Source organism: Daktulosphaira vitifoliae, unplaced genomic scaffold (assembly GCF_025091365.1).
Source record: "Daktulosphaira vitifoliae isolate Bord-2020 unplaced genomic scaffold, ASM2509136v1 Scaffold_2, whole genome shotgun sequence".
NCBI lineage: Eukaryota > Metazoa > Arthropoda > Insecta > Hemiptera > Phylloxeridae > Daktulosphaira > Daktulosphaira vitifoliae.
The window spans coordinates 38269538-38279842 of record NW_026099573.1 but is presented as its reverse complement, the minus strand read 5'-3'; the positions used below and the strand labels follow the sequence as shown (position 1 = coordinate 38279842).

Here is a 10305-nt window from a genome sequence, read left to right as displayed (position 1 = left end):
TATATAGCTGTGTGATTGCTTTTACTTTCGAGCGGCGCTCGGTTTTTTTATATTTTTGACAAAGTTCCGAGACGAGTCCAGGCAATAATTATACACCAAATAAAAGCTTATAAAATTTCCTATCGAATAGCATAAGTATATCAAGGACACTAACACTGAATTCTCCCATTGTGAAAAGAAATTTTTTATTCATATTAAAATATTTAACGATATATTTTTTTTTGCGTCTCTCATTTATTTTTCTTAGGTCTCACTTTATCAATTTTTTTAAACGTACGTACAATGTTCACAACTTTTGTCTATTTAAAGATATTACCATCATAACTTAAAAATGATTCCCCCCTTATCAAATAATAATTTGCTTAACCAATTTTCTCCATATAAATAATTAATTTCTAATGTGTTTAAAGTATAAAATACTTTAAACACATTATCCATATGAAACCTAATTTGACAATATATTATATTGTCAAATTAAGCTTCATATGGTTAAAAGGTTTCAAGGCCGGATCACTGACGTATATTGACACGCTTAAAAAGATCAGAGCTGAACCCTCCCTCCCTGAGAGAACTGTCAAAGGACATTACTGCAATGCGAAGGACGGAAGCGGGCCATTTGTTGGTCGAAATGAGCAGAGGTTCTGGGGTAGTAGACAGGGTGAACTCGGCGATCAAGCGGGTGGTTGGAGATGAACTCATTGTGGCCACTATGAAAAACAAGAATAGGTATATTTGGATTGGACGAAGTAACTACCCAGAAGGAAATGCTGGAGGTGCTGGACACCATAACGAATTTTCGGGCGGCTGGATTGGATGTTAATGTTACACTAGGAAACACGCCCAGAGGACAAAAAATGGCAATAGTTACTTTGACCTTAGAAGCGGCGAGGAAGTTAATGGAGAAAGGTCGGCTATGTGTCCTGCAGAGTGAGACAATGGGTTGACAGTAAAAGGTGTTTCCGGTGCTTGGCATTTGGCCATGATACCAAAGACTGCACTGGCTCTCACCGTGCGAAGTGCAACCGAGGCTGCGGTCAAGAGGACCACATAGTTAGAGACTGTAAGGGCTCTGACAATCAGCAGAAGGCTTTTGGAGAACAGTTGCGGCTGGAGGAAGCAGCATGACAAGACCGAACAGCCGGCAAGCCAACAGAGGCGAGGAAAGGTCGGGAAATGAATGATGGCGAGTCCTCGGTGACACATCAATGACGTCGAGCACCATGAAATTTCTGCAGGGTAATTTGAACCACTGCAGGGATGCGATGGATATTAAATTAATTTATACTTAACAAAATAGTTTACGGTTATCACACTTCTATCTTGGAATATAGCATTATTTTATATTTTAAATATTCAAGATACTACTGAGTAGTCTAATAAAGTTCATCTCAAAATATACGAATATAATTATAAGAATAAATTAATATGTTATATTCTTAAAACAAAAATTATCTTAATTAACCATTCTCAAACTTTGATTTATTGTTAAACAAAATAATAGATCTTGCTCTGTTCGCATCCATACGATTCGGTACGCATACGTATCCTTTAAATTGTTTGAATAGTCTATTTTGAAAGTGATAACTTTTAAAATAACAACTTTAATATAAAGACTGAAGTTATTTTAATTTCTAAAATTATTAAGATAGCCATTCAAGAGGATAAAATATTTTTAAGTACTTTATAGTATAAAGTTTATACCAGTGTTTCTTGAACTGGTTCCGCGAAACTTAAGTGTTTTTTTCAAAATTTATTTGGTATTATAAAATATTAAAGTATTTTAATTTTACATTTAGTCAATTTTGGTATGAAATGTACGTTTAGTAATAGTATATAGTCAATATTATTTTGAACTAATACAACATAAAAAAAGGTCGAAAAACGACCGTCGATAACGAATTAGATAAAATAAACAGATAAAATTAGTATTTGGTTGCAATACGGCCGTGTCGTGCGTTTTATTTATTTTTAAATGGGCTTTAACGACATCACGAGGACATTACCGATACCGTACTACAGAGTACATCAGTACGTAGTCGTCTGTTGTTCGTTGTTGCGTGTAGTGTTATAACTTATTTAACTAATACTACCACCAATATGAGTAAACAAACAAGGAAAAAAACAAAAATTCGTAAATATGATCCCTCGTACATAGCGTTCGGATTTACATACAGATGGTACCCTCAATGCGTTATCTGCGCGGAAGTTTTAAGTAATAGTGCTATGGCTCCAGTAAAACTTACTAGGCATTTGAAAACAAAACACGAGCAATATAAGAATAAGTTAATAGATTTTTTTAAAAGAAAAGATAGCGAATTGAATGCTGACACGACTNAGTTTTAAGTAATAGTGCTATGGCTCCAGTAAAACTTACTAGGCATTTGAAAACAAAACACGAGCAATATAAGAATAAGTTAAAAGATTTTTTTAAAAGAAAAGATAGCGAATTGAATGCTGACACGACATACGTCACAAAAATGTGGTCGACACTGGTTTTGAGGGTAGAGACCCGTGGGCCGTTTATTAAATGAGCGACAACACATTATTTTAATAAAAATAAAACAAACCGAAAAGATAAACACAGTAATAATAATCTTCGCATAATATCGCGGCACTTTCGCTGGCGTCGACGACGCGATGTCCGGCCTAATCCTTGGACGGCAAATGGTTAGCAGCGTTGTAGGCGACGGTGCGCGGGTGCGGATCGGTTGGTTGACGTTGTCGCTTTCACAACGGGAGGAAGACTCCCGCACCATTTGCGGCGGATCGTCGTCGGATGTACGGCATTTGCCGAACTTTGCATCATAGCGTATAATAACACACAGTGTTGGTCAATCAAATACTCATAGTAGGGCGACGGCTGATAAAGGTGGCACGAGTCGCGGGGCATCATGTATAACGAAGCGACGCGGGCCGTGTCAATGCTCAGAAAACACTAATTCGAAATACAGGAACTGAAAATGAGTTAGCTCTCAAAGCTTCATTTTTTATATCACTTCGCATTGCAAAATCAAAAAAAAATTTCATCATAGGAAAAGACTTAATTATGCCTTGTATGGTGGATGCCAGGCTTACACTTTTGGGAGATAATGCTGCTAGAAAAATCAAAACAATACCTCTTTCTAATGATACCGTTTCAAATCGTATAACTATGATGAGCGATGATATTCATCAACAACTTTTAACAAAAATAAAAATCAAAAATCTATGCTCTTCAATTAGATGATTCGACTGACATTACTGATAAAGCACTGTCAGCTACTTGTTGTATTGGATCCTTTCAATATTCAACATTATCATATTTATTCTTAGCTATGTCAATTATTTTAAATTTTAACTATTATCATCACTTCTCATCTTAACTACATGGGGTAGACTCTGCATGATAATTGGTTTTGACAAGTTTTTACACTGCTTATCGATCTGATGCAACCTCATAATGGCTGAGGAATCCAGTAGGGGGGCAAGGTGTGTGTCGCTTAAAGTTTCCGTATGGTTACCCATCCGGTAACCAACAGCAAACAGCGCAGCTGAACACCAGTGGTAATGTGGCGACGGAATGATCCACTGCGTCACTTCATGTAATTTTAACTAGTGTAATAAAGTAATTTAAAATCATATTCATCCACATAGCAATGAAATATTTCTAGAATATAACCAGTATATTTTGAAATATTGTCAAAATATTTTCACGACATACTCAAACTATATTTCTAAAATATTATTTAAAAACATTGACAATATTTTGCAGGATATTTTATGGAAATAAATAATATATTACTCGATACTTGTATATAATTATTATTTATAGATATCCATACGTGAAACAGTTTAATATGTAGATATTTAATTGCATTGTCACATTCATCATCTATTAAAGGCAATGACTTATCGTTGAAGCTACTCCTCTCTATTTGACGCCAAATTCTTCAGTAAAACAAAAGGTACACAGTTTATTAATTGCAGGATATTTTCAAAATATTGTTTCCTTGGGCGTCCTCTTGGTATCTTCCCAGTTATTTTTCCTTCGAAGATGATTATTAAGTAATTGTGTCGGACGATGTGTCTGATTAAATTTATTTTTCTTCATTCAATCACCTTCATTAGCTGTCTATCTTCTCACACTTACTCATTTCTTTTCTTATCTATCTATTTTGTCTTTGTTATTTTTCTTCATATCCATAACTCTAACAAATAAACATTAATAAAACAAAAAAGTATAAGGGAAATTTTCGTACATTATAACTGTAAAATAAAAATCTGAATCAATATTCAGATAAATAATAAATATAAAAATAGTTTTAAATGCATGGTGATCTTTTTAACACTAGCCACTCAATTTCTCTTGAAATAATAAGTTTTTTGTTAGTTACAAATGGGGCTATAGTCCCATTTTTATATACTTTCATAATTCTGGACAGTAAACAAGGTGAAGAGCTTGCTTTGTAATATCTTCATTTTCCCTTAAAATGCAGTTTATTTGTGAGAACTACAAATGAATTTATGGTAGCTTAAGTCCTCAGCCCTAATGCAAACTGATCTAATGTACATATTGTATATATTTTTTGAATATTCCATTTTATGGAATTATTGTGATTTACCACTAACAAATAAAATGTCTTTTTTTTTTGTAGCTTTGTTTTATTGTAATATAATTTTTGTATTACAGATGTTTAACATAAAACAAGCATTTTTTTTATGGTATGGTGGGTGGTAATGGTAATGATGGAGGAAGACGTGGTCGAGGTGGTGACACCATCAAAGTAGTGAAGCCTTCTTCACATAGTAAGTAAATTTTATTTCTGTGAAATTCTGCAACATTATACAATAGAGAAAATTACTACATAATAATATTATAATCGTACGATACTCAAATTTCACTACACAAAAAATATATTGTTATACACTTTTTTTTAGGATTACATTTAAAATATAGCTCAGTTATGGCTTGTCTATCATTTTATGCTTTCCGTGTATTAAGCTTCCTAAAATTGGGACTGTGAATTGCAACATTTTTAACTGTATATGTTAATCCAGGAGCTTCAATAAATGTAATAAATTTATGGTAACTTCTAGAATAATTAAACAGAGAAAAGTGAAATATTATTGTCCTTAGTCTTTCATTAGAACATTGAAATAAAATAAATGAATAGAAAAATTAAAATGTGTATGTCATACTTCATTCTTATTTGGAGTGGATAATTTTTCTTTATACATCTAAAGGGAAAGATTATGATTATAAAAAGAATATTATTACATCTTCAATTTTACCATAAAATGTTTATTTATTCCATTTTTTTTTCTTTTTTTTAGTTGAATATAATATTTAGATTACTTAATATTAGACATTTTGTCTATTTCCAACATTTTTAAAATGTATTTTAAACAACTAAATTTATATTATGTTTACTTAAATTAAAAATTTGTTTTAGGGCGTTATTTGTGCCATATGAAGGACCATACAATAAATCAATGTCCTCACAAAGGTAATACTTTTATATTTATTTTTGTAACAATTCAATAAACTTGTTATACAGAGTGATTCGTTTATCATGACCACTTAATTATTTGAAAAATAACAATAATTTTTTTTATTGATTTCTTTTATTTAGTTTGGTATTTTTCTATTATAAAATATTTTTAATTTATATCTCTTATATTTTATAAAGCTGTCAACTTGATTTTTTTAAATGGAAACATGTGTAATAAAATTGCTTATTTAATGCATAATGATTTAATTAAGAAAGTGACTGATCTGATCGATAACAACTTTTAGACCAGTATTTTGTAAGTTATTAAAAGTTTAAAGTAATGACTGGAAGTGAAGAGTGGTTGCTGCTATTATTATTATTAGATATTTTTTGTTGTATTCTTCCTCCTTCCTAGATATAAACATGTCAATAACTTCCAAAATACTGGTCCAAAATTGTTATTGGTCAGTCATTTTCTTAATTAGATTTTGATCTATTAAATAAGCGCTTGTTAATTACACATGTTCCATTTGAAAAATTTAAGTTGATAGCTTTATACGATATGAGATGAAAATTAAAAATTTAGAAAAACATAGAACCAAGAATTTAGAATCAAATAAAAGAAATCAATAAAAAAATTATTTTTATTTTTTGAATCACCTGTATATCTGTTTATCTTTTACATCATGTTAAAGTTTAATGATTATTGAACATTGAACAGTGAAATAATAAAATTTTGATTTAAAATCACTTAACTTAAACTTATTGTAACAGATAAATAGTGTTTGAATAAAAAAAATTATAAGAACAAAATTGTAATATTTTTCTACTATATAAACAAATTTAACTACATTCTTAAATAGAGTATTATTTTGAACAAAACAATTTTTCTCTTTATAGAAAATAATTAAAGACTGAAAAAAAGTTTTAATTTTAATTATAGGCACTCATTTTCTCAAGAACTATTGTTAAATTTAAAAAAAAATTTCAATTAGAAAATGTCTTATTTGACTACAGTCATTTTTTTTTTTTGACACACGGAAACTATTATTTTAACTTTTAATACATTTGAATTAAAATAACATTTTGAATAAAAATTTACTTTTCAACTAAATGTTGTAATATTAGATAATCAATGATAAGATATCCAATTTTTATTTATTTTTAAAAAAGTGACTTGATTCAAAATAGTGTATTTATTCAGATCTAATATTCATATTTAACCAGACTCTTGACCACCAGATTGAAGGAGGCACTTCAGGAAATGGACGTATGGGTACACCAGTCATTGATGACCTGCACTATCTTTCTCTTGATCGTTGAGGAGTGGCAGGAGGAGCAAAATGAGGATTTAGCGCCGAAGAGCCAATACAACGCGGTGGTAAGAAGAATCAAGAGGCGACGTGGGCCACGCTGAAGTAATGTCTCATGGCAGAGTTCCAGAGCGGTCCACATTAATTCAAATGAAGAAGGAAAACAAAAAAAAAAAGTATTGGACTAAAATTTAATATTTCTGTCACAGTATATATAAGAAATCATCCATTAAAAAATGTTAATCGTTGAAAGCTATAGATCTACAACAATGTATACTGGTTTATTTACTTATTATAATAAATATATACTGGTTTAATGTTGTTCTGAAATAAAATTCAAAGTGATATTTACACTCATTTTTTGGGATTACCAGTAGGTCTATGAATATTGTTAACAGAAAGTATAGAAAAACAATATTATGATTATGCTAAAAGTTAATTGAGAAACATTATTACTATATTTGTTGATTTGTATGAATTGTGTCATGTTTCGCACAACTTCCATGCATTGATTCACATTGCAAGTGATACTAAAAAATATGGTTCCTTAGAAAAAATATTAGCTTTTCCATTCGAAAATTTTATGCAAACTATAAAAAAGAAGTAATATCAGAAGTTAAACTATTGCAGAAAATTATTCGGCGTTATGAGGAATATTGAGCTTACTCCATAAGTTTTAAAAATTCAAAAAAAGGAGCATATGGTCCAATCAGGGTAAAATATGATAATGAAAATCGATTATTGGTGTCTGGTGTAGAAGATCCACAATACAGTAAGTGGAGAACCCCTAAATTTATAATAAAACTCAACAAGAAAAAATTTTGTGTTAAATTAAAAAATAATTTAATTACGGTTATTGATAATATAGCCACTTGTTCAATAAACAATAACACAATAATAATTGGTAGATATTTCGAAAAAATTGAAAACGATTTTATTCATCCATGTAACTCAAGTTGATTAGAAATTTATTAAATTTAAAAAAAGGCCGTTTACACAGTTTTTCTATTGGCATAATTCAACAAAAATTAGTGTTTACCTTTAGATCTAACCAAGCNAAATTAGTGTTTACCTTTAGACCTAACCAAGCGCACAATGGACCAACAGGTCTGAGTGCATGGGCATTATGTCCACCTCAATAATAGACCTAACCAATGAACCAATTATAGTAATATCATTTTGCGTTCTGAATGACAATTATCAAGATAGGACTTCATTATAGTGGCTATTTACAAAGTAAACTTAGAGTTATTTCATTATAACTTAACAAGTTATAAACATATAGTAAAATATTTTTAAAACTATGAAGTTAGTAAATTCTTATGTACTTTTTTTAGGACTTAGATTGTTGTACTTTCAATGAAAAGAATTACATCCAAATTTTTCAATTAAATGGATACATTGCCAAAAAAGGATCACAGACTGGAAGATGTTGGTATCCTTACAGCAAAAAAAGAGTTTCCGACCTCCAAAGTTCATTTAAGTAATGATAAAATTACTAAAATGATAACAAAAAATACAGTCTAAACAAAAGAGATGGGACCTGGTTCATTCCAGAAAAAATTGCTGGCCGTTTGGGAATTCTTTTACACATTTAGAAATATTAGTCAAATTAGATCAATTACATATGAAAAATACCCCCTTGTAATTAAATTGTACAATATTTCATTAATTATTTTTATAATTTTCAAATGTGTTATTATACAGTTAAGAATATAAATTACCATCAGTTAAACCATAAACTTAAATCTTAAAATCTCAAAAAACAGACATTTTGCAAGTTTTTTTGTTATAACTGTTAATTTAAAAATACAAACAAACTATTAATAAGGGTGTTAATAAGTTAATTTAAATCCTTATTTATAATTAAGTTTAATTTACATAAATTTGTACATTTTAATAAAGACAAAAATATACTAAAGAATGATCAGGCACATTAGATGATGATTGTGAAAATGAAAGTGACTCAATTAATAATACTGATTATGCAGAGAGTGTTGATAGTAGTTCAGCTACTATTGCAAATGTTAGAAATCGAAAAAAATAAAAAAGATATTCCTCGAAATGTTTTATTACCCAATAACAAACATGACCATTTCCATGCCCCTCTAAAAAAACATTAAATGGTAATATAGAATCTAAAAACAAAAAGCAAAAATGTTTACAAGTAGGTAATTATTATAATTAAGTTATCCATTATGTTATTTAATAACATGTATATGTAATTTTCATAAATGATAAATTTATCACTGAAACATAATTTTTTGTTTTTATTATAAAGTACTTATTTTCTGTTAATGACATAAAAAGGTTGCTCTAAATTCAAAGTTATTTAGAGAGTGTAGCAATGTGAATGTTTTCATAAAAAATTAAAATAAGAATATACAAAAACCCTTTATCTAAATAACTAATACAGTTCAATATTTCATGTGCAAAAATTCCAAGTATCTAAAATAACAATTTCTGTAATACATAAATGCTTAGTTTATATAGAAGTTAACCGTGTATATTATTTGTCTTTTTATTACTATCATTAATCTATTAGATCATTCATTAGAGCTCATCACTGGAAATGCTACCAATGACTATTCTGTAGCTGCAGAATCAGAGGACATAAAGCTACTAAACGTTTTAAACAATAGTGATTACTTGAGCATGTCAGAATTCAAAGGTGTTATAAAATAAATTATTTTAAATACATCTCTATCTAATTGACAAGTAAATGGTTATAAAACCCGCAGGGGAATCCGCAAGGATCATGGTCCTATCAACCCCGCGGACCCTAGTTAATTCAGTGAGGGTAGCAACACGACTACAAAACAGAACCCAGGCTGAACACAGCGATCTGAAAAGTCCACCATGAAACAGAGGTTGGCCCGAAAGGACAAACATTGTTCCTAAGCGTGGACGAGAAGAGTATAGTCAAACTGGAAGAACTGAAGCGCAGTCCATATTTTGGAATAGGCAGTGTTTGCTTCACAGACTATGTTGCCAAGCAGCCATCAGCCCAGGTTGTGAAAAAATCAGCTCCTCAAAAATCTGGGAAACCCAACCCAACCAGTGCCACTCGGGAAAGGAGGTAAGGCACAGGTAAGAAATAAACGAAATAAACGAAATAAAGAAATAACTATTAAGGACCCTAACTGAGAGGCATACAACAACTTTTCAAACAGCACTTATTCTTCACTTAATATGACTATTATTAGAGTAACACTAAATGATGGTAAAAATATTATAGTAGCTTCAGGATACTTACCATATGAGGTCACAGACCCAGGTAGGGACCTAACTATGCTCTTTAATTATTGCAAAAATGAAAAATTAGAACTAATCCTAGGTATGGATGCTAATGTACACCACACTATTTGGGTGAGCAGTAACATCTACCAAAGAGGAAAGGTTATAATGGATCTATTGCTGACTACAGACCTCAGTATACAGAACAGAGGTAGCGAACCTACCTTTGTAATCAGGAACAGGCAAGAAGTCAGTGATCTGACAGATTATTCAAAAGGGTTACT

General features: G+C 30.5%; 1 long non-coding RNA gene across 1 annotated transcript; it reads left to right on the top strand.

Moving 5' to 3' along the window:
* The first annotated feature begins 4492 nt into the window (after positions 1-4492).
* On the top strand, positions 4493-5558 carry LOC126898668 (uncharacterized). The gene is made up of 3 exons (XR_007702337.1): positions 4493-4785; positions 4918-5051; positions 5433-5558. It is a non-coding gene; the product is annotated as an uncharacterized LOC126898668 (long non-coding RNA).
* Positions 5559-10305: the final 4747 nt, after the last annotated feature.